The sequence below is a fragment of the Neovison vison genome, chromosome 8 (genome assembly GCF_020171115.1).
Source record: "Neovison vison isolate M4711 chromosome 8, ASM_NN_V1, whole genome shotgun sequence".
In the NCBI taxonomy this organism is placed as follows: domain Eukaryota; kingdom Metazoa; phylum Chordata; class Mammalia; order Carnivora; family Mustelidae; genus Neogale; species Neogale vison.
Window position 1 is genome coordinate 32,708,923 of NC_058098.1, and position 24,891 is coordinate 32,733,813.

The 24,891-nt window shown below is 38.0% G+C and overlaps 1 pseudogene; it reads right to left on the minus strand.

The window, feature by feature from the left end:
• Window positions 1-9,420: 9,420 nt before the first annotated feature.
• Window positions 9,421-14,286, minus strand: LOC122915394 (annotated as a pseudogene).
• Between the last annotated feature and the right edge of the window lie 10,605 nt (window positions 14,287-24,891).

A 24,891-nucleotide genomic window follows, 5' to 3' on the forward strand; every position in this document is an offset into this window, starting at 1 on the left:
ATAAATTTCTCAGTGCTCATCAAGATAAATGTACTCTTCACCCCTTTATCTATTTCAACTGCCCATTGGCAACCACCACTTTGTTCTCCTAAAATACACTCTAAATAACTTGCAAGAGATCACATAAGCAGAAAGTGACCTAGCTGGGGCTAGGCCTCTCTGCCTACTTGTGATCTCTCTCTGTCAAATAAATAAATAAAATCTTAAAAAAAAAAATGACCTAGCTAAGAATTAGACCCTTCTTCTTCTAAATTATCCTCAACATACAACACATCCACCCCTTACTGATACTTAAGCAGTTTTTAATTTTATAATATGTGCTTGCATAGATCACATTTTAGTATGTAGTATTTGTAATTTTATGTACTTATAATTAAATAACATTAATTATGATGACATAGTTACTTTAAAACATCAAACAATGCAGACACACATATAATAAAAAGTAAGTCTAAAAAAAAGTTAAAAGACAATTGATAGGCATTGCTCTTAAACTTGTAAATTAGTAAGAAGAAACTATTCCATAATTCCTTTAGGTTGGACTAGTCTTCTGTATTAATGTTTCTCATTATGATAAGATCCCCAGTGGTCTGTTCCAAAAATAATTGGAAAGCATTATTTTAGCAAATGGTGCTATAGTACATCACACAAAACCAATTGCAAATATATAGGAGGGCAGTGAGCCATTGGGTATGCTCAAATATCCAGGGTCAGATCAACTTTTTGCACATGTGTGATAAATATGTGATGGCCAAGTGTTCCACTAAAAATCCCTTTATGGTAAAAAGGATTTTCTTTCTTTCTTTTTTAAAGAATTTATTTATTTATTTGAATGAGAGAGAGAGAGAGTGAGAGAGCGAGTGAGCATGGGGTGGGGGAGGGTCAGAGGGAGAAGCAGACTCCCAGCTGAGCAGAAAGCTTTATGTGGGAGTCAGTCCTGGGACTCCAGGATCATGACCTAAGCCATCCAGTTGCCCCTCTTTTTTTTTTTTTTTTTTTTTAAGATTTTGTTTATTTGACAGAGAGAGTGTGAGCATAAAGGAGGGAAGAAGCAGGCAGAGGGAGAGGGAGAAGCAGGGAGCTGCCGAGCAGGGAGCCAGATGTGGGACTCAAACCCAGGACTCTGGGATCATGACCTGAGCTGAAGGCAGATGCTTAATGACTGAGCCAACTAGGTACCCCTAAAACAGCAGGTTTTCTTAGGAATGTCAAATACTGATGAAAATGGCTAGGAATGAACTTAACTTTCCCCAGAACTTTATTTTCTTTGCTCATTAGATAAAACTATGGATGATACATTATTGGCCATATTTTAAAAATCATAAGCAAGTATTAAAGCAGTTTCAAGAAATGGTTTTCAGAGACAAAACTAACTTAAAGATTAGATTTCAGTTTGCTTCTTTCTCCTAAGAAAAAATATTACAGTCTTCCAGATTTTCAACATTATATGATCCTAAACTTAACATCTATGGAGTGCTTGGATTATTTAAGAAACCTAACATTCCAAAAGGGTCTTGGAGAAAGAGAAGATAGCAGAGGATTTGACAAAAGGTGTGTCCAGTGATAGAGTTTGTGTTTTGTGCTTATTTCTTTTCTTCCTTTTTTTGTCTGTGGGTGGGAAAAGGAGGGCACGGATGGGTAGGATGTGTAATCAGCTGTTATCAATCAGCTTTGGAAATTCCCTTGTGCTTGACATTTTTGAGGACTGGCCCAGTCTTCCTGTTGGAACTCATCCAAACCCCAGAGGAGGGCTCTTTGTCTCAATTGCAGATACTAATAAACAGAAATACACATGGTATTTTTGTTTTTCTTATTCTTGGATGAGGTTAATTAGTTGGCTATGCATTTGGAACTATGTCCTCTTTTAAAAAGTGGACTGGAATATACCACAATTATTAGTATTTGTTAGATTTTGTTTTGTGCAGCGCATTTTGAAAATGGAGCCCATTATGGAAATTTATACTATTGCTAAAGCACTACATTGAATTCAAGAACTACTTTCTTGATTTTTAAGAATAAGGTCGGGGAAACAGTTCACAACCAGTTCCGAGTCTTGTGATTGATTTTCTCCCCAAATTTAAAACTAAATGTTAGTTTTTGGGGAGAGGTCTGTATATGCTTTGACTTGTACACCATTCCTATGAAATATATACCCTTATCAATACTATCCTATATCTATAGGTATACTATAATATACCATACTATCCTATATCCTATAGGTAAGGACACAGAGCCTTAGGAAGATTTTTTTAAAAACTGGCCCAGGTTTTCACGCCTAGAGTCAGAATTTAAACCTAGGCTTTCTTTTTTCTTTTTTTTTTTTTTTCCAATTTATTTATTTTCAGAAAAACAGTATTCATTATTTTTTCACCACACCCAGTGCTCCATGCAAGCTGTGCCCTCTATAATACCCACCACCTGGTACCCCAACCTCCCACCCCTCCCCCCGCCACTTCAAACCCCTCAGATTGTTTTTCAGAGTCCATAGTCTCTCATGGTTCACCTCCCCTTCCAATTTACCCAAAAGCACATACCCTCCCCAATGTCCATAACCCTACCCCCCTTCTCCCAACCCCCCTTCCCCCAGCAACCCACAGTTTGTTTCGTGAAATTAAGAGTCACTTATGGTTTGTCTCCCTCCCTATCCCATCTTGTTTCATGGATTCTTCTCCTACCCACTTAAGCCCCCATGTTGCATCACCACTTCCTCATATCAGGGAGATCATATGATATTTGTCTTTCTCCGCTTGACTTATTTCGCTAAGCATGATACGCTCTAGTTCCATCCATGTTGTCGCAAATGGCAAGATTTCGTTTTTTTTTGATGGCTGCATAGTATTCCATTGTGTATATATACCACATCTTCTTGATCCAGTCATCTGTTGATGGACATCTAGGTTCTTTCCATAGTTTGGCTATTGTGAACATTGCTGCTATAAACATTCGGGTGCACGTGCCCCTTTGGATCACTACGTTTGTATCTTTAGGGTAAATACCCAGTAGTGCAATTGCTGGGTCATAGGGCAGTTCTATTTTCAACATTTTGAGGAACCTCCATGCTGTTTTCCAGAGTGGTTGCACCAGCTTGCATTCCCACCAACAGTGTAGGAGGGTTCCCCTTTCTCCGCATCCTCGCCAGCATCTGTCATTTCCTGACTTGTTGATTTTAGCCATTCTGACTGGTGTGAGGTGATATCTCATTGTGGTTTTGATTTGTATTTCCCTGATGCCGAGTGATATGGAGCACTTTTTCATGTGTCTGTTGGTCATCTGGATGTCTTCTTTGCAGAAACGTCTGTTCATGTCCTCTGCCCATTTCTTGATTGGATTATTTGTTCTTTGGGTGTTGAGTTTGTTACGTTCTTTATAGATTTTGGACACTAGTCCTTTATCTGATATGTCGTTTGCAAATATCTTCTCCCATTCTGTCAGTTGTCTTTTGGTTTTGTTAACTGTTTCCTTTGCTGTGCAAAAGCTTTTGATTGTGATGAAATCCCAAAAGTTCATTTTTGCCCTTGCTTCTCTTGCCTTTGGCGATGTTCCTAGGAAGATGTTGCTGCGGCTGAGGTCGAAGAGGTTGCTGCCTGTGTTCTCCTCAAGGATTTTGATGGATTCCTTTCTCACATTGAGGTCCTTAATCCATTTTGAATCTATTTTTGTGTGTGGTGTAAGGAAATGGTCCAATTTCATTTTTCTGCACGTGGCTGTCCAATTTTCCCAACACCATTTATTGAAGAGGCTGTCTTTTTTCCATTGGACATTCTTTCCTGCTTTGTCGAAGATTAGTTGACCATAGAGTTGAGGGTCTATTTCTGGGCTCTCTATTCTGTTCCGTTGGTCTATGTGTCTGTTTTTGTGCCAGTACCATGCTGTCTTGATGATGATAGCTTTGTAATAGAGTTTGAAGTCCGGAATTGTGATGCCACCAACTTTGGCTTTGTTTTTCAATATCCCTTTGGCTATTCGAGGTCTTTTATGGTTCCATATAAATTTTAAAATTATTTGTTCCATTTCTTTGAAAAAGATGGATGGTACTTTGATAGGAATTGCATTAAATGTGTAGATTGCTTTAGGTAGCATAGACATTTTCACAATATTTATTCTTCCAATCCAGGAGCATGGAACATTTTTCCATTTCTTTGTGTCTTCCTCAATTTCTTTCATGAGTACTTTATAGTTTTCTGAGTATAGATTCTTAGCCTCTTTGGTTAGGTTTATTCCTAGGTATCTTATGGTTTGGGGTGCAATTGTAAATGGGATTGACTCCTTAATTTCTCTTTCTTCTGTCTTGTTGTTGGTGTAGAGAAATGCAACTGATTTCTGTGCATTGATCTTATATCCTGACACTTTACTGAATTCCTGTATAAGTTCTAGCAGTTTTGGAGTGGAGTCTTTTGGGTTTTCCACATAGAGTATCATATCATCTGCGAAGAGTGATAATTTGACTTCTTCTTTGCCGATTTGGATGCCTTTAATTTCCTTTTGTTGTCTGATTGCTGAGGCTAGGACTTCGAGTATTATGTTGAATAGCAGTGGTGATAATGGACATCCCTGCCGTGTTCCTGACCTTAGTGGAAAAGCTTTCAGTTTTTCTCCATTGAGAATGATATTTGCGGTGGGTTTTTCATAGATGGCTTTGATGATATTGAGGTATGTGCCCTCTATCCCTACACTTTGAAGAGTTTTGATCAGGAAGGGATGCTGTACTTTGTCAAATGCTTTTTCAGCATCTATTGAGAGTATCATATGGTTCTTGTTCTTTCTTTTATTGATGTGTTGTATCACATTGACTGATTTGCGGATGTTGAACCAACCTTGCAGCCCTGGGATAAATCCCACTTGGTCGTGGTGAATAATCCTTTTAATGTACTGTTGAATCCTATTGGCTAGTATTTTGGTAAACCTAGGCTTTCTTGACTCCAAAATTCTGCTGCTCATTTTGACATTAAACATCATCATCCTCCCTGTTTTTACCTGCTGTCAGTAATAGTAATGATCACCAATTATTTGCCTACTTTCTTTAGCTTTTTACAAATGGTTTACTCCAGCCACTTATTTACATGTAGAATAAGTCATAGACACAGGTACAAAACCTCAAAGTTTCAAGAAAACAAAAGATCTAGAGAACACCAGAGCAACTGTCGAAGTACAGAAGACTGAGGCAGTAGGAGCGACCTCTGTATTCTCTATCTGGATTCTTTTTAAGGGGTAAAAAGAACATAGGCTTTGCTGTCACCAAACAACCACCCCTAACATTTAGTCCGAGTCATTTTTAGTTAAGCAAGATTGGCACAAGCGAATGATTGCCTATGTATAGAGTTTATAATGTGGAGAGTTTGCCAAAATACTATTACAGATTTTTTTCTTTTAGATTCCTTACCTTCTCACCTTCCAGAAAAATGTTTAAGTGGTTTTAAAGCCTAAACCACCTGACCTCCTTCCCTTTCCTTGTGTGTGTGTGGGGGGGTGGTATTTGCTATGAGGTACCACCTTTAGGAATTAGGTTCCTAATTAGGGTCAGGTGCAGGACTTTCAGAATGTGATAACTCTTGAGAAAATGACGAGAAGGTTTTATTCTTTCCCTCTGCTCCTCTTTATTTTCAAGCATCAGAGGGTATGACTTGAGCCATTTCTCTTTATTGGTTTTTCCTCCATCATGATCAAGAAACTGATTTGTGCCAAAATCAGAATGAGTCAGACAATACGAAACCAACATGTATTTGGACCAGTGAGGCATGGATGTACTGAAACGAGCCTCAGCATTTCTGGGTGTTTGACCGCATGCAAACAGGAGGAGATGGTGGCTTCACCGTGGGTGTGGTTCTTCCACCTCTCTTCCCACAAACTCCCCTTCCTCTCTTTCCCTGCATGTGTTTCAAATTGGAGCAATGGTGGGTGGGAGAAGCAAGAGCTTCCCTGCAACTATAAATAGTAAAGCCAAGAATTCTGAGTGTTCAGGAGAGGAGGTAGAGGGAGATAGAGCGGGAGAGGTGGGAAGCTACCCAAATTTAATCACTCACACATTGCTTCGAACCAAATCAAGTTCTGTGACCTATTAAGAATCGTGAGTAAATATGGGGTGAGCCTCAAACCCAATCTGAAAACAAAACAAAACAAATAACAGCAACAACAAAAAAGAGGACATAATAGAGATGGTCCCTTATAGATAGTCACCTCCCTTAACTTTTTGGAAAAATACAGTTATAGTCAGGACTAGTGTGGACCAAAACCCATGGAAAGATTGATGGAAATTCATTTTAAAAAGCCACACACATGAAAATAATTTACACAGGAGGTTTTCTGCACCACAGCTGTGCTGCTTATTTATTTTGGACCAGTTTGTGCAAAAAGTGGTACCAAAAATGGACTTAGTTCTTGCTTGATAACCTTACAAATGTCAAATTAGTCCCCTGAACTCAAAATCCCCATTCCTGAATAAGCTGCTATTTAAAGGCAGATGGTTTTCAGAGTCTCCAGGTCTTCATTTCTTTAGAATTTACTTGAGGACTGTACTCCTGCTTGTCTTCATTTGTAGTCAGTGTAACTCTTGGTCCTGTTTCTCCTAACACTTAAATACATCCAGAAGACATAGAGTGGAAGACAGAAGACTGAATAGAACCCCTGTTTAGTGCATGAACCTGCCTCGACCTTGGAATGGGAAACATGCTTTGTAAAGAGTACTTCCTGACCGATAAAAGTTATACAAGATAATCTTCTGGAGCATTGTTGCTTCACCAACCGACCATAGATATCAGAGGATGGAGTCACATTGGCTTTGATGCTTGCTGTTTTTCCTCCAAACCCCTGAACCGGGATGAGACAAGAATGCCAGTTCATAGGAGTGTCAGTGCACCTTGAATCTAATAGAGCTAGGTGCCTCGAAGCCAGCCAACACATGTGCAGGGGTGTGACATTTATTTAAGGGATTTGGAGACCAAGGTCTCATGCACATGCAATCAGAGCCTTCTGGTGTCGGTATTCATTGAATTATCCTCTTGCAAAAGGATCTGGGGATTGATACATAAAAACTCTGCCTTTGTGAAACAGGCATGTTTGTATACTTCTGATCTGATTCATAATCTTATTCATTATTTGATTTATACATTGCCTTTCTTCCATGTTGCCAAAGTGCTTCTTGACTAATCTAGAATTACAGTGAGTTAACTTTTTTAGGTCAATGCAAAGTTCACCTCTTAGGCCACCTCCCAATGGGATTGATTTGTTTTGAAGAAGAACTTATTTCCTGAAAAGAAGCCCTTCATTTATTAGGAGAGTCTTTGTTATATTTCTGAAGGGAGGGGTGATTATCAAGATTATTTCCCAGTGCCTAATGTACAGCCTTGGACATAATAGATTGAAGGCTGATGCATTTAGTTTATAGATCTATGTGTCAAAGCACAAGCAATCAAAGTTATGTGCCAAGACTCATCGCCTTTCTGGAATGAAATTTAAAATGATACTAAATCCATTCATTAACATCACCCTTTCTTCACTAAAAATCCTGCATGTTCCTAAAAATCAATTTTGGCAGGCATCGAAACTCTCACTGACTCAGACTAATATATTTAATTTAGCTATGATCTCTTCTCTGGTCTTTTTATTTCCTTTCTTTTGCCAAGTTTATATTAAAATGACTAGAAGCCATAAAAATTAAAATTTTATGAAACAAGGATTTTTTTCTCCCAAATTAACCCACCAAAATATAGATGTCAAGTTTTGTTTCATGAGCAGATTCCATGATAACACAACAGCAGAAGAGTCCGTTTGATGTCAGCTCTCAAAGAATTTTTTACTGATCTAATATTTGGTAGACTCAGCTTTACCACTGTTGGAACAATGGTCTTTAATTGTTTTTTCCAATTTATTAGAATGTTTTTAAAAGAAAGAATAGAATTGACTTAGTGAGACCTGTGAAATGTGCTGTTTTGTCAGTTCATTTTAAATTTTAATTTTGTAATTAAAAAATGAGAACATAGACATTGGATCAACAATTGACTTTAACCCTATTCTTGATTCAAAGATAAAATGTGACATACATGTCCCCTTTTGAAATGTGGAAATCAATGCAACCATTTGCCAAAATGAGCAATGCCTCAGAATAGATGACATCCTCCTGCTGGCTTCTTGGCAGAGCTGATATAAAACAGCCTTGAAAATAAGTCCTAGCCACTAAGTAGAAGTCCAAAATAAAAGCAGAAAGAAATAGATTCTCTTACCACCAGGGGGCGATAGATACTCCAACAAGCTCTCCCCAAGGAAAGGGACTGGTTGTGCTGCTGTTTCACTTGTATTCTCTTTCTTCTTGGTCTCCTTGGGACATTTTGTATCCCATGGATAAGCATTGTCTTTCTTTATGGAATAGTACTGGAAAGAGAAATGAACAGTGACAAGTCTTTGGGATTGAAAGGGAAGAAGAGGGCCAAGGCTGGTGGTATAGGTGAGAGGGTTAGGGAATTTAACCAAACATTTTGCAGACTTATGGGACCTTTGAAAGCCATACATGAAGCTAAATATATAACAAGAGAAACACATTTTAATCCTTTTGTAGTCATGATTCTTGTGGTTACTATTTGCTGTGGACTAAATGTTTGGTCCACTTCCGAAATTCATATGTAGAAGCCCTTATTCCCAGTGTAATGGTGTTTGGAGGTGGGGCCTTGAGAGGGGATTAGGTCATGAAGGTGGAACCCTCATGAATGGGATTAGTGCCCTTGTAACCAGAGACATGAGAGAGATGGTCTCTCTGCCATAAGAGGCCACAGTAAGAGGGTGTCTCTATCTGCAGGCTAGGTAGAGTTTCTCATTAGGAACCAATCAACTGACACCTTTATCTTGGACTTCCCAGCCTCCAGGACTGTGAGAAATAAATATTTGTTGTTTAAGCCTCCTAGTCTATGGTATTTGTTACACTTGCCCTAATGGACAAAGGTATAATTGATACTTCTTGGCCCTTAGGTTTGCTATCTGGATTTTGTAACACATGCCTTCTAAGGCCATAAACAGGTTTATGATGATGGTTTATGATGATGATAACGATGATAGTTTATGATGATGATGATGGTTTATGATGATGACAGTGACAATGGATTCTAGGCATGTTTTCCTAGTTTAATTTTGTACTGTTCTTTGAACTAGTTTTAATGAAATTAAATAAAAAGAGTACATATTAGAAAGAAAAACTATAGACAAAAAGGTTATTCTTTTCAGTTTGCTTCTGGTCAGATCTATAGGTCTCCCCCCCGCCCCACTCCCAGAAAAGGTTTTATTTGATAATCCAATTTGCTTTAAAAATTTTTGTGAAGTCACATTCAACATGGGTCTAACAAACACGAAAAAGCACATTATGGGCCCTCCACTACCCTGCAAAAAGCCTATGAAAAAACCCACGGTTAGAGAAAACTGCAAACTAAGCTGCCTCACTTAGGGTTCCAGCGCAGGGACTAAATCCTCATGGAAGAGGCGCTGTGTGCGTAGTCAACCAACGCCCCCTGCGCGCCGGTCTGATCTCCATTCAGCCACAGTCCCTCGCGACCACCGTGCGCAGCTTCTCCGTGATGCCCGCCACCAGGCGGTTCACCTTCCGGTTAAGTGAGGAGTCTTTCCAGCAGTACCTAGAACTTCTCTCCCACACTGTGCGGCTTGGTGGACTGCCCTATTTCGGCCCTTTGAGCTTCTGTTAACCCGTGCTAGGGGCGGGGGGTGGTGGTGCAGCTGCGAAGCGGTACCACGCGGTCGCCCTCCTTTCTTCTTGGACCCTGGAGAAACCGGCTTTTCATCGACTCGATGGCTTTCACCGCCTCAATACTCAGAGTAAACCGGAAGTATTTGCTTTGCTGTAAACTCAGGTAGGAGGTGGTATAAACAACTTCATAAACATGTCCCTCTGGCTCTGAAACGCTCAATTCAGTTGCCTTTGCTCTGTTTTTCTGAAGACCCCTGTTTGGGTACAGTGTCCAACAAGCTCAGCTCCTGCAGGTGGATCCTCCACACCAGAAAACTCTACAGAGTAATGGGAGAGCTTTGCCACATCCAAAGCTCACATCTCCAAGTGCTTTCTCTTCCACTCAAATCTGTGATCTGGATCTCTAAAGGTTGACGCTGGAAATAGGGGACTGAATTCAGAGTTTGGTGTGCTGATGACAACCATACCCGGAGAAAAGTACCCAAATACAACCTCAGGAAACTTGGCCAGATTTTCAGAATCTAAGTGTTTTATCAATTCAGTACATGTTATCAAGTCAAATCCACACAAACGGGAATCTTTGTACAGCAGAACCACGATACAAGGTTGTAGTCAAATCTGGTTCCCGAGGAATGGTGTACTCCCCACTCGTGGAGACAACCTACCCCCTCCCCATTCAAAGGATTTGGCAGCAAGATCTACTCCAACAAGATACTGAACACAGCGGTGGTATTTCAGCATCCATACAAGTGTGGCGTCCCCAAAGCCCAAGTCTGCAATCTTCTTGTGTCCATCTTGATTCACTAAGTTTTTAACAAAGTAGAATCTCTGTTAGCATGCTGGTGGTTTGAACTCAATCACTTTCTTGCTGAGAACTTCACAATGATCTATACTGTTGCTCTGTTTGTTTTCTTCAGTTTTGTTAAAATAAAAAGGCCAATGTATCCTTCAAGCTCTATGAACCAGCAATGGCTCAGCTCCGAGGGGGCCCACCAGCAGGAAAGAAAAGTTCTGCAAACTCCAGCTCAGATCTATTGTTCTTGACCAGAGCACTCTCCTTCCCCCAACACATGGGGCATTTGTCAATGACTGGAGACATTTTTTTATGTTACTACTTAGGATAAGGGTATAGCTACTAGTATATGTAGATAAAGGCCAGAAAAATTATCTTGCTTTGTGCAGGACATCTCTCCACAAAGAATTATCTAATTCAAAATGTCAATGAGTAACCTTTGCTCAGAGCAACCCTTGCTCAGAGAAAGAGAGATAAGGAAATATATCTTTCTTTTCCTTCAGGGTAAGTATATTAGTTTTAAAGATGATGCTCAGCTAAGATCTCCTGCTCCAACAGAAAGAAAATACTGTCATTCAGGTTAAGAATAAAGATATTGTTGCTCCAAGTGGAGAAAGTCCCATGATACTAAGAGAGCATGGAGGCAAGATGGCAGAAATGTGGTCAGTAATTTTGCCAAGTCAGGGACAATAAGAGAAAATTTAGAATTCTACAGAAAGATGTTCCAGTTTTCAGAAAGGAAAAGACAAATTCTGAGACCTATTGAAAGCTGAGTAGTATCAAGTGAGGAGCTAGCCAGATATATTTGACTAGCTATGTTGTAGCCTTTACCTTTCTTTTCTTGGTGCACTGGGGCAGAGGTAGGATAAGTAGATTTGGGTGATCCTTAGTTTTTTACAGTTCACGTAGGGTGGTGATCCCTTTTGGAAGATAAATAACATTTCACTAAGCAATGGATTAATTACATCATGAACAGGAGTGTCTGGTTCCCTTGCAAGGTTTTTTTTTTTTTTTCCAATTTATTTATTTTCAGAAAAACAGTATTCATTATTTTTTCACCACACCCAGTGCTCCATGCAAGCCGTGCCCTCTATAATACCCACCACCTGGTACCCCAACCTCCCACCCCCCCGCCACTTCAAACCCCTCAGATTGTTTTTCAGAGTCCATAGTCTCTCATGGTTCACCTCCCCTTCCAATTTACCCAAATTCCCTTCTCCTCTCTAACGCCCCTTGTCCTCCATGCTATTTGTTATGCTCCACAAATAAGTGGACTCAACCATTTTTACATCATCTTTAATAAGTATAAAGCCAAATACCTTTTAGGCTGGTCTGATTCTGTTAATAAATATTAATGCTATCTCATTCAATGTGAAACAGTTTCAAATTTCCCTAAAATAGGGTTTCTCTAAGTGTATGAAATGAATGAGCAAGGGTCTCATTACATCTCATATACAAGTTTTCATGAGCAAAACATTTGAGATTATGGCATGCTGTATTTTTAGAAAGTCACAATGCATATTAACATATAAGAGGGTCTGAAAAGGGCTGCAGTTAAAAATAAAAGCAAGTCTTAAATTCCTTAGTGAAGCTATCAGAATCCTTTATTATACCTTCCCTAACTTTTCAGCCTCAATATTCATAATGCTCCCAATGAACCCTTCTCTCCTGCCACCCAGTAAATTTTCCCTTACCTTTCTACTCTTTGGATCTCTCCATTTCCTTTATTTGGAAGATTTTAGTGTGTGTATCTGCCCAGGGGTCACCCTTCCTGAAGTCAAAGCCAAAAGGAATCCCTCTCATTTTTTGCACTCATATCACAGTCTAAAAGTGGTTGCATTTCATGAGGTTTACTTATTATCCTCTGAGGATATGTTAGAACATAATATATTCTGATGTGCGTTACAAGACCTGGTGTCATGTTTCTCACCAAGTAGGTGTTCAATAAATCCTTCTGGAGTCATTAAAGGAACCATAAGGCTTTGGAACTCTATTCACTCATTCTCAGGTCAGTGTAAATATTCTTAATATTAAGGGCATAGTCTCTTATATCCCAAAGAACAAATGGAAAGTGTTGGTGTTAAATAGACTTTTTGTTTTGTTTTGTTTTAGGCAAAGAATCCAAGTAGTCCATAGTGATTTTTTTTTTTTTTAAACAAATTACTCTTACCTATTGCCTCTTGTTCCAGACTAGGTGAGTGCCTCCCAGATGAAGGGGCGGCTTCATGGAGATAACTATATTTCAGTGAATGAGTCCTGTTTTCTTTTCATTATGTTTTTATTAGAGATTCATGACTGTGCCTTTCCCTGTAGCTAGATACCTGGTTTCTCACCACAGGCTGGACTAACATCTTGATTTTGCTTTGTGAATAGATATAATTCTTCTCGGTCATCTTGTCAACCTCATCTAGTAAGAGAGAATGGTTTTTGACTCGGGTTATTGGAGATCTTGCCCTGGGAACCTACTTAAGGTTCTAAAAAAGGGAAGTGATAGAGCCTAAGGCTGGCAATGATTGTCTCTTTATAAATCAACAAGGAAGAGAGATTTGCAGATAAATAAGCAGGGCTTTTCTGTCCGTGCCTTTCCCCCACCTCTTCCCACCATCTCAGCTTCTTTCTCTCCCGAAGACTGTAGCGAAAACTTCCCAAACCAGGTAGTTGCAACACCTTACCCAGCATCACAAATGAAATTGCCTTAGCTATGTTTAAGTGGGAAGTCCATCCAAATGGAAGAGATTATCTCAGAAAGAGATAGATTATTTTCAAATTAGGGCAGTTGAAATGCTTTACCAAAAGAGCTCTGTGTGTAATAATCTCCTTCCCCATAGAATTTTGTTTACTACCTCTCTCAAAATTTCATCCTCTATATTTTATAATTTAGAGCTCAAGTCAGTAATTAGGGAGATTATTGTACAATGAAAAACAATTATTATTTACTAAAATTATCCTAAAGTTTAAATTAAGAGAAAGATGAAGGTATTTAGAAAAAAATATTTCATTTATCTCAAAGAGTTTTTTTAATGGAAATTTAAAAATTATTCAAGAAGTTCATGTGCATAGAATATATACATTGTGTCTTTTCAAAAAATTCACTGAACAATTGCTTAGTTAGATCTTATTTTTCCTTTTATCTTCTTATTATGGTATAATAATTTTATCTTCGTATTATGGTATAATACCAGGATTAGGAGCATAATTATAATTAGCTTACTGTTCCATACCCCTTTAGTGGTTAACATCAAATCCCTGAAAAGCTGTGATTCAGAGTCCAGAAATGTGTAGTTAAATGCCAAGTGCACCAAAGGTAAATAGAAACAGAAAGAAAATTGCTTTGTTTTCATTGAGTAATGAAATAAATCTTCTACAAGGATGTACAAATAAAGAAACTCAAGAGTTCAATTCTAACTCTTTGAAGGACTTTACCATTTATTTCTTCCCTGACAACTTCTAGCCAGAAGTTCATTTACTTTTCCAGATGAGGAGTGGAGGTGTGCTGTGCCCTAATAATAATTGCTCTTATCATATGATCAAGTTCTAGTTAAAGATTTTAGCCAAGGAATGCTCAAGCATCTGGAAAAAGACATTTGCATCTTTCTACACGCAACATCTAAAGCAGTTGCTACTTAGGCTGTTAGGGCTTTTCCTTTTTGCCTTGGTTGGATGGTTTATTATTCACCCCCATCAGCTGGATGGTTGATTATTTACCCCCATCGTTCTTCCACTCACTCAGTAGCCTGAACAACTCTTCCAATGTTTCTCTATTTTTTCCAGACTCTTCTATCTTCCCACCTTTAAGAGACTTATCAGGCATGCTTCACATCTGACCTCTCTGCTTTTCTTCAATAAACACATAAATTCCAAGTGTGGGGGAGGGGAAAATTTTGTTCTTTATCATCTTAGGTTCAACACCTAGGGCTATGCAAATTAAACTGACAAAGGACAGATAAACAAGAGAAAAAACATACAAATTTTATTTGATGTTAATATTTTAATTTTAAATCTGGACAGGATTCTCACAGAAAAGAAAGTGAAAAACCCAAAGAAGCAATTAGGCCCATGTGCTTAAATACCATTTTAAGGAAGAGTGAAAAATCTGTGGAGAAATGACAATACAAAAATAAAGGGGTTGGGCTTCTAGGAGAGGTAACTTCTGCTGAAGTAAATATATGAAGGAAATTAATGGAAAGTAAGGGTTATTTCAGTAAGATTTGCTAATGAGATTGAAGTTGATGCCATCTCCAGTGGTAAGAGTTGAGCTCCCTCTTCCTGGTGTGGGTGGGAAGAAAGATACCATCAGAAAGGGAAATCTATGCCCCACCTTTAGGGAGAAAGTGGAAGAGAGCTTTCCTAGGTCTGGTGTTCTTCAGTTGCCTTCAATTCAAAATAATTCTCATGCAGAAATGGCAAACATTAGGATGGCATATTTAAAAAAATTTTAAATCAATTAACATGTGGTATATTATTAGTTTCAAAGTTAAAGTTTAGTGATTCATCAGTTGCATATAACAGCCAGTGCTCATTACATCAAGGGCCCTCCTTAATGCCCATCATCCAGATCGCGTATTCTGATTACCTTTCAAGCTTTCCTGGGAAGTCACTTTGAGACACATTCCTGTACTCTTATCTAACCCAGAGCTCTACTCAGCTTAGTGAAGAATGTCTTCAGGACACAGGTTGGGCAGAGTGTCCAGCCTCTCAGTATTCATAAAGGTCTGGGATCACATTTATATGCCCCTCTCTCCCTCCACACACCGGTTCTTGTTCTATGTCCCAGTATCTACTGACCCACCCCAAAGACATTAGCTCTTACCCCTTTCTCTTATGCCTCATGAACCAGGGCACTGTCATCTAGTCTCATCCTGGGATGAGCCAGAGCATTCCTCTGTTATCTTTCCAATGTATCACTGTTGTAGCATAAAGTCTCCATCTTGCTTCCTTCAGAACTTTCCTTTTTAGTTCTCAGCCATTTTTCTCCCTCTCCTCCTACTTGTTTCTTTTCTTCTTCTTTTTTTTAATCTCAAAAAGTTCTGTATCTTTCAAAATAAAACCTCTGGATTTCAAATGTAGTATTTTTTTTTTTTTCTTGTGTGGGCTTCAGAAAAAAACTTTTGGATATTAAAACATTTAAATGTTAATTTATTCTTTCTCTTTGAAGCTATAACAGTACTAAATCATGATCCTGTGTTTGCTGATGGATGCTCAAGTGGTTTATTTGTAGCAAGTTGGGAGTAGGAAAGCGTGAAAATATATATTAAATTACTGTATTTTGTTGAGAAAATAAAAGCCACTAGTTGAAAACTGCATTTTCTCACTCCATCTCCCAAACCTGTAGCCTGGCCTACATCTGTCTCCACTGTCTTCCTTTAGATAGATAGATAGATAGATAGATAGATAGATATAGATAGATAGGTAGATAGATAGATATTTTTTTATTCTCTGGCTCCTATCAGAGGTAAATGTTACCTTTCTGCTTTTGCTTACTCGTGGACTTCATTCTTTAAATTTTTTCCTCTCTTTTCTACATTATCAAACTTCTCCTTTGTTAGATTTTTTCATTTTCATATGAACATGATTATATCTTAAAATTGTATGTCTTCTTTCTTACATTATCCCCCACCCTTTCCTGTTCCCTTTCCCATCAGTACTTCTTAAAAAGGAAGTGTAGGCATTCTGTCTTCGCTTCTTCACTGCCCTTTTAAGTCCACTTTGATCTGAGACACATTCTCAAGCTCCACAGCTACTCTTGTCAAGATTAATGATAACTTGCAGTGGCCAAAGGAAAGAACACTTTCTGCCTTCCAGTTACTTGATCTCACATCAGCAGTTGATTTAATTGTTCATTGCCACCTTTTTCCTTGTTAATGTCCCTTGACATCATAGTCCCAGCCATGGGCTGAGTCTTTGCTGGTTCTTCCTCATGTGCTTGAACTTTAAACTTTGGAGTCATATAAGGCATTCTTCTCTCTCTCTCCCTCTCTCCTCTTCCCTTCTCCACTTTTCTCCTCTCCTCCTTCCTTTGATCTATTTACCTTCTTTTCTTCTTTATGTAAAATTTCTTTGTAGGTGATCTCATCCATATTTATGGCCTTAAGCAACATTCTGTGTACATGCTAACACAGTGAGGACTTGGTGTCTCTTACTGTTATTGGTGCCCCACTGTCTATTGTAATGCTTAGAAAATAGTAGGTTCTTGTATTAGTCAGCTCAAGCTGCCATAACAAAATACTATAAACTGGATAGCTTAAACAACAGCAATTTATTTCTTAATTCAAGGTTGGGAAGTCCAAGCTTAAGGGGCCAGCAAAATAGGCTTCATTCTGAAGCCTCTTTTGGCTTGTAAGCAGGTGCCATCTCCCTGTGTGTGTGTGCATATGATCTCCTCTTTGTGCTGGTGCAGAGAGATAAGCATTCTGGTATCTTTTTTAATAATAGAACCAACCTCATCAGACCAAGTCCCCACCTGGATCTATCTAACCCTTTTTACCTCTGGGGGCGGCCCTCATCTCTAAATACCACCACATTAGGGGTTAGAGCTCCAAGATAAGAATTTTGGAGGAATAAAAACATTCAGTCTAAAATGGTTCTTAGCAAATGTTTTCGAATAAACTATTGACAGTTTAAGTTTATTCATTTTTAATTGTGAATTTACTTTTTTATATTTTTATTGAAATATATTTGACATATATCATCGTGCAAATTTAAGGTGCACACCATGTTAGTTTGATAGATGTATATAGTGTAATTGCCATTGTAGTGATAAATAGCACCTCTATCATGTTGCATAATTACCATTTTTTTTAGTGGTTGGAATAATTAAGGTCTAGTCTCTTAGCAAGCTGGATGATAATAATATAGTATTGTTGTCTATATTCACAATATTTTGCATTAGATTTCCAGGGCTTATTAACTACTCATTGCAGGCTTGTATCCTTAAACAGCATCTGTCCCATCCGCCTCTGGTAACCATCATTTCCTCTATGTTAACCATCATTAACCATCATTTCCTCTATGTTTCAAAAGATGGGCTTTTAGATTTCACATATAAGAGATACAATACAATATTTGTCTTTATCTGTCTGACATATCTTACTTAGCATAATGTCCTCAAGGTCCATCCATGTTGTTGCAAATGGCTGGATGCCCTTTTTTCTTGTGACAGAATAAAATTCCAATAATATGTAATATATAAATAAAGTGGTAGAAGATGTATATTCTATCTTTTTCCATCATCTGTTGATGGGCAAGACAGTATGGCTGCCAAAAGTTAACTCATTTTATACTATTTTATACTGCCCACAGAAATTAACTCAAAAGAGATAAAAGACTTAAACATAAGACCTGATGTACTGCAAATCTCCTAGAAGAAAACAGGGAAGAACCTCCTTGACATTGGACTTGGCAATGATTTACTGGTATGACACCACAAGCACAAACAACAAAAAATAAAAATCAACAAGAAGAACTACACCAAACTAAAAAGCTCTGCAGCGAAAGAAACAATCAACAGAATGAAAAGGCAACCTATAGAATGGGACAAAATATTTGCAAATCATGTGGTAAGGGGTTAATATTCCGGATATAAGAGGAACTCCTACAACTAGTAGCAAAAACAAAACAAAACAAAAACCAAAAATAAAATTCAAATCTAATTTAAAAATGGGCAAAGGACCTGAATTGGCTTTTTTTTCCAAGAAGATATAGAAGTAGCCAACAGGTGCCTCGAAAGGTGTTCAACATTACTGATCATCTGGAAGATGAAAATCAAAGCCTCAATAAGATTTCACTTCACACCTGTTAGAATGGCTTGTATCAAAAATACATGTGATGATAAATGGTGGTGAGGAAATGGAGAAAAGGCAGTCCTGTGCACTGTTGGAAGGAATATAAATTGGTACAGCCACTATGAAAAACAGTATGGCAGTTTCTCAAAAAATTAAAAATGTAACTTCCATATGATTCAGCAATCCCATTTCTGGGTATACATCCTAAGGAATGAAAATACAAGTTATATTGTTGAAGATATATCCCCATGTTCATTACAGCATTGTTTATAATAGCCAACACATGGAAACAACCTAAGTGTGCATGATGGATCAGTGGATAAAGAATTTGTTATCTAGCAATCAATGATTGATCAATCTATCATGCAATATTATTCAGCCTAAAGATGAAAGAAATCCTGCCATTTCCATACAACACTGATGAACTTTCAGAGCATTACACTTAAGTGGGGTAAGTCAAATAGAGAAGAACAGATACTGTATGATTTCATTCATATGTGGACTCTTAACAAAATACCACACTTACGATGACAGATTGTAGTTTGGTGGTTGCCAAGGGCAGGGAGTAGGGAAAATGGGTGAAGGTCAAAGTGTATAGACTTTCCGTTTATCAGATAAACAAGTTCTAGAGATCTAATGTACAGCATGGTGACTATAGTTAACAATACTGTATTAAATCATATACTTGGAAGTTGCTAAGAGAATAGATCTTAAAACTTCATACTGTATCATATGTTGCCTAACTGAACAAATAAAAAAGTACTGTCATCTACCAATAGATAAAGTACAATAAATTGAAAAAAAACTTCTTACTATATACATACATAAAGAAGATGACTGTGTGAGATGATACATGTCATCTAACCTTATTGTAGTAGCATTTCACAATATATACATATATCAAATTATGTCATTCACCTTAAACTTATATGTGTCTTTTATAGCTCCATAATTCTAGGGGGAAAAAGATGATTTAAGTGCAGGTTTTGAGATTTAGGCATCCTTTTAAAAACGTGTTTGAATCTGGTATTGAAAAGTCTTAAGTACATTGGTCCTTCCTCCTCCTTTTTTTTAAAAAATTTAAAGATTTTATTTACTTATTTGACAGACAGAGATCACAAGTAGGCAGAGAGGCAGGCAGAGAGAGAGGAGGAAACACGCTCTCCACGGACCAGAGAGCCCGATGCGGGGCTCGATCCCAGGACCCTGGGATCATGACCCAAGCCAAATGCAGAGGCTTTAACCTACTGAGCCACCCAGGCGCCCCAGTCCTTTCTCCTTCTAGAGGTCTGCAGGTGACTTACATATAAAAGCCAATATAGCTCTATTATGAATGTGAAGTTCTGAGTAATCCTAAATAGTGTTTTTGAATTATTGATAATTTGGACCAATAATTCTTTGTTGCGGGGAGTTCGGGGACAAGGAAGGTTGTCCTGGGCAATATAGTATATTTAACATAATCTCTGACCCCTGGGATGCCAGTAGCACATCCCTTTCCTAGTTTGACAATCAGAAATTTATTCAGACATTATTAGTATCTTCAGAATAGGTGGTGGTGGCAGAAAATTGTGTCCCATTGAGAACCACGGCACTAAAGGATATTCTTTTCAGAAAAACTGGTCAGAGAATCAAAAGTAAAGTTCCTTTCTCTGTCAGAGTTCAGCTCTGACCTTCTTCCACAAGACTTTTTCCCTAAACTCATTATTCCCTCATTATCTATTCAGCCTTTTTTAAAACTTTGTTTACAGTGATGTAGACACTTTCAGGTTTTTGTTGTCATTAATAACCTCTGACCTTGTGGAAGTCAGGGACTATTAAATTCATTTTATTTAATTTCATGAAAAGGGCAGGCACTGGAGCAAGTCTTTATTTAACTAGGGAAAGCAAGTGTGAAAATATCTACAAAAGATCAGAGCTCACCTTATCGAGTGTGAAGTTACAAGTCAGCATGCAAAATGTTATCCTGTAAAAGTCCTTTCATTTTCCCCCCTTTAATTGTGGAAGTTGATTAATTTTATTAGACTATTCTAATTGCTTTTCACTCGAATCAAGTGTACTTTGGAAAGATTTAATGTTTGAACAATCCACATGTGCTATTTCAGTAGAGAAAAACAGATGCGTGGGTGTTGTTTTAAATTCAGGCACAAAGGATTATGTCTGGGTGAGTAGAGGCTATTGGTTTTTAACCTGGTCTTAATTTGGGAAGTTAAATTATACAGCTCTGAAAATAGGAGTAGGTAATGGAAAGACAAGCACACTTAAAATGTGAAAGGAGTTGGATATGATTCTTCCCTGTTCTGCCCTGGGAAGTCCCTCTGAAGTCACAGGGAGGTCCCTGAACCCAGCTGGGACAGGAGCAGCCTCGACACTTCCATGGAGACATCCACTTGGATGGCTGTAAAGTGGGGCCAGTGAACTCATTCCTAATAACCAGTCAACTCCTTTTAGTTCATTTTCCAGGGCAAGATTAGATCATGTTGGAAACCTCACCAAATAACCTTATAAAAAGAGATGAACTCACTCCCAATTTTCATCAGGTTTTGAAGCAAAACCATAAAAACCACTATCCCACCTCAGGCTACTGGAAACAAATTTGCATTTCATTCTCAGGAACAGAAATATCTCTAGGCAAATATTTCAGTGAGAGGCATGCCTGTGTTTCTTACCTTCTCAAGAAACCACCTTGTCGGGCACTGATCTGGAGACCGATATAGCCCAGTAGCCCATGACCATGCAGGTTGGCTGAGGTTTAAAAGCCATTTGGGGGATTTATGTTCCTAGTTTTGAGAAGAGTCAGAGCTCTTCAGACTCTTTCTTCCCATGAAGAATTGATTTGATATGGTCACTCTGCAGCCAGTTCTTCCGGTAGCCCGTGCGCTCCATCTTTTTCTTTAAGAAATAATAGTAACTTTTCGGTGGAAACTTCCTATAAACGTAGCACTTCTTTGATTTACAAGGCAACTGTGTGACATGATGAAAGCACTTGTTAGCCAGGTGGCATGAGAACCAGTGAGTCTAAAGGGCAAAGATCAGGTGGCTAGACATCCAGAGGCTTTTCTTCATGCTAACGTCGCTTTATTGACACTTAACTTACTTAGGTAAAACACATTCAATGGATGAATGGATAAGGAAGATGTGGTCCATATACACTATATGGAATATTATGCCTCCATCAGAAAGGATGAATATCCAACTTTTGTAGCAACATGGACGGGATTGGAAGAGATTATGCTGAGTGAAATAAGTCAAGCAGAGAGAGTCAATTATCATATGGTTTCACTTATTTGTGGAGCATAACCAATAGCATGGAGGACAAGGGGCGTTAGAGAGGAGTAGGGAATTTGGGTAAATTGGAAGGGGAGATGAATCATGAGAGACTATGGACTCTGAAAAACAGTCTGAGGGGTTTGAAGTGGCGGGGGGGTGGGAGGTTGGGGTACCAGGTGGTGGGTATTATAGAGGGCACGGCTTGCATGGAGCACTGGGTGTGGTGAAAAAATAATGAATACTGTTTTTCTGAAAATAAATAAATTGAAAAAAAAATAAATAAAAAAAAAAACAAAAACACATTCATCTTCACCATACAGCTCGAAGAATTATGACCTGTGTATCTCCCCGTCACCCAGATCATAACGAACATTTCCATCACCTCAGAAAGCTCCTCTGCATTCTTTCTGATCAATGTGTCTACCTTCCCTCCAAAGTGAACCAGTGCTCTGAATTTTTATCACCATAACCATTAATTTTATTTTCTTCTTGAACTTCGTACAAGTGGAATAATACTCTGTGTACTCTTTTTTGTCTGGTTTCTTTGGATCAACATAATATTTCTTTTCTTTTTAAAGATTTTATTTCTTTATTTGAAACAGAGATCACAAGTAGGCAGAGAGGCAGGCAGAGAGAAGGGAGGAAGCAGGCTCCCCGCTAAGCAGAGAGCCTGATGTGGGGCTCGTTCCCAGGACCCTGGGATCATGGTCTGAGCCAAAGGCAGAGGCTTTAACCCACTGAAACATCCAGGCGCCCTGGATCAGCATAATATTTCTAAGATATATCTGTGCCACTACCTGTATTTGTTGTTTGTCGTTATTTATTGTTGAGTTATATTTCATTGTATATCACGTTTAGTCAATCCATTTTCCTGTTGTTAGACATCTGGGGCTTTTATTAATAGTGCTGCTATGTGCATTCATGTATGTACAGGTCAGTTTGTAGAATATATGTACTCATTCCTCCAGGGTAAATGCCTAAGAGTGCAATAACTTGGTCATAGAGTAAGTGTATGTTTAACTTTATTGGAAACTGCCAAACATTTTTCCAAAGTGATTGTATTATTTTACAGTCTTGAACCAGCACTGCATGAATTCTGGTTGCTCCATATCCTGATCAGGTTGTTTTTTTGTTTTTGTTTTGTTTTTTTGCTAGAGTGTTTAATCTCCATGGGCATTATACTGTGGGTGGTAGTGTCTATAAACAAATGAAAAATGAAGGAGAGTGGGAAGGGAACTCTTAAAATGTATGAGATGGAGAGAAGTTCTCATTTGCCTGACTCATCTCCTATACTTTGTTTTAATTGACATTTCTTGCTTTCTTTTGTAAACTTAAAAGTGACCGTTGATTGATAAACATTGCCTTCTCTTCCAGGTGTAGGGCAATATTTTAATTCCAGCTGTGTTCCTTCTGCTCAGAGCCTATTAGCTTATTTTGCTCCTACGCAGATCCACATATGTTCAACTAAAAAAAAATTCAGTAGACACCTGCTGTTAAATTTATGTATTATAAATTATAAGAAACTTACCGCTTCACTAGTAAGTTTCCTGATTAAAAAATATTTCCCAGTCAATTCCCATGGATTACAAGTTTCTTGTTGTTAATTAAAAGATGATCTATCTTTTTTTTTAATATTTTTTTTATTTACTTGTCAGAGAGAGAAAGAGCACAGGCAGACAGAGTGGCAGGCAGAGGCAGAGGGAGAAACAGGCTCCCTCGTGAGCAAGGAGCCCAGTGTGGGACTCTACCCCAGGACGCTGGGATCATGACCTGAGCCAAAGTCAGCTGCTTAACCAACTGAGCCACCCAGGCATCTCAAGATGATCTATCTTTAATTCAGAATATGTTATAGGCTGTACTGGTACTTGTTTCAAATGGTACTTGTTTCAAATTATAATTCTGTAGGGAAAGTAAAAATCCTCTTTAATTATTTTCTACTTTTCATTTTGAAATAATTTTAGTCTTATGTAAAACATAAAGACTTTGAAAAAAATTCCTCTCTCTCCTCAGATTCACCAAATTGAAGTATTTCATCACATTTGTTTTACCATTTTCTTTACTTATTTCCATGCATATTAATATTTTCTTTGCAAAATTTGAGAGTAATATATAATACTCCTTTACTCTTAAATACTTGTTATTTCCTAAAACTAGGATATTCTTTTATATAATTACATTATAATTAATAAAATAAAGACATGATCATTGATATAATAGTAGCCTCTAATATACAGATCTTATTCAAGTTTTGCCATTTGTTTTTACTGCTTTTTTTTAATTGTAAAATAAAGAGTTTTCCTTATCTGGGATCCAGTCTAGGATAACTTACTGCAGTGATTGTCCTGTCTCTTTTCTCTGGAACAATTCTGCTAACTTTCTTTTATCATCTTGGCAGTTTTGAGGAATGTGGACCATTGCTTTTTTCTTTCAGTTTGGATTTGTCTAATGTTTCCCCATAATTAAATTTATGTTATGATTGGTGGACAAATTGTCACAGAAGGAATATTGTGTCCTTCCAAGTGCATCTGTTAGGAAGCCAAGTGTATATTTTGTCAAATATTGGTGATAACTTTGATCATTTGTTTAAGGTCATGACTGCTAGGTTTCTCCACACTAAAGTTACCCTTTCCCCTTTGTAGTTAATGAATGTCTTGAGGGAAAATACTTGAGACCATATAAATATCCTGTTGTGCATCACCCAATAGATTTAGCATCCATTGATGACATTTTCCTGAGACTGCTGTTACTAAGTTGATTGCTAAATGTTGAATTATTATATCGCTCATATCTGCTGCATTTGTTACTTGGTGTTCTATTCTAAGGAAGGGCTCGCTCTTCCTCTTTATTTGTTTAATCTTCATTTTTATATGAACTCGTAGGTTCTTTTTTTTTTTATACTGTGGATTATGATTTTTGTTATCACTACTTCGTTAGATGGTCAAATCATCCTGAATTCTCAGATGATTTTATCCATGAAACCACTGTGAAATCATATGCTTTACATTATGCTGTTATCATTAGATGCTGGGTAACTGAGCCAATTTAGGCGAATGAAAAATAGATCAACACATAATAAATACATAGATAACTTAAATAGATTTATTTATTTGAGAGAGAGAGATAGTGAGAGAGAGCACAAGTAGGAGGCAAGGCAGGGAGAAGTAAAGCAGACTCACTGCCAAGCAGGGAGCCTGACAATAACACAGGGCTCCATCCCAGGACCCCAGGATCACGACCTGAACAGAAGGCATCATACTTAACTGACAGTCACCCAAATGCCCTGATAACTTAAATAGATTTTATATAAATATTCTATTCCACTATTAAAATCTGTTAGGCAGAATAACGTCACCCCACGGATATCAGTG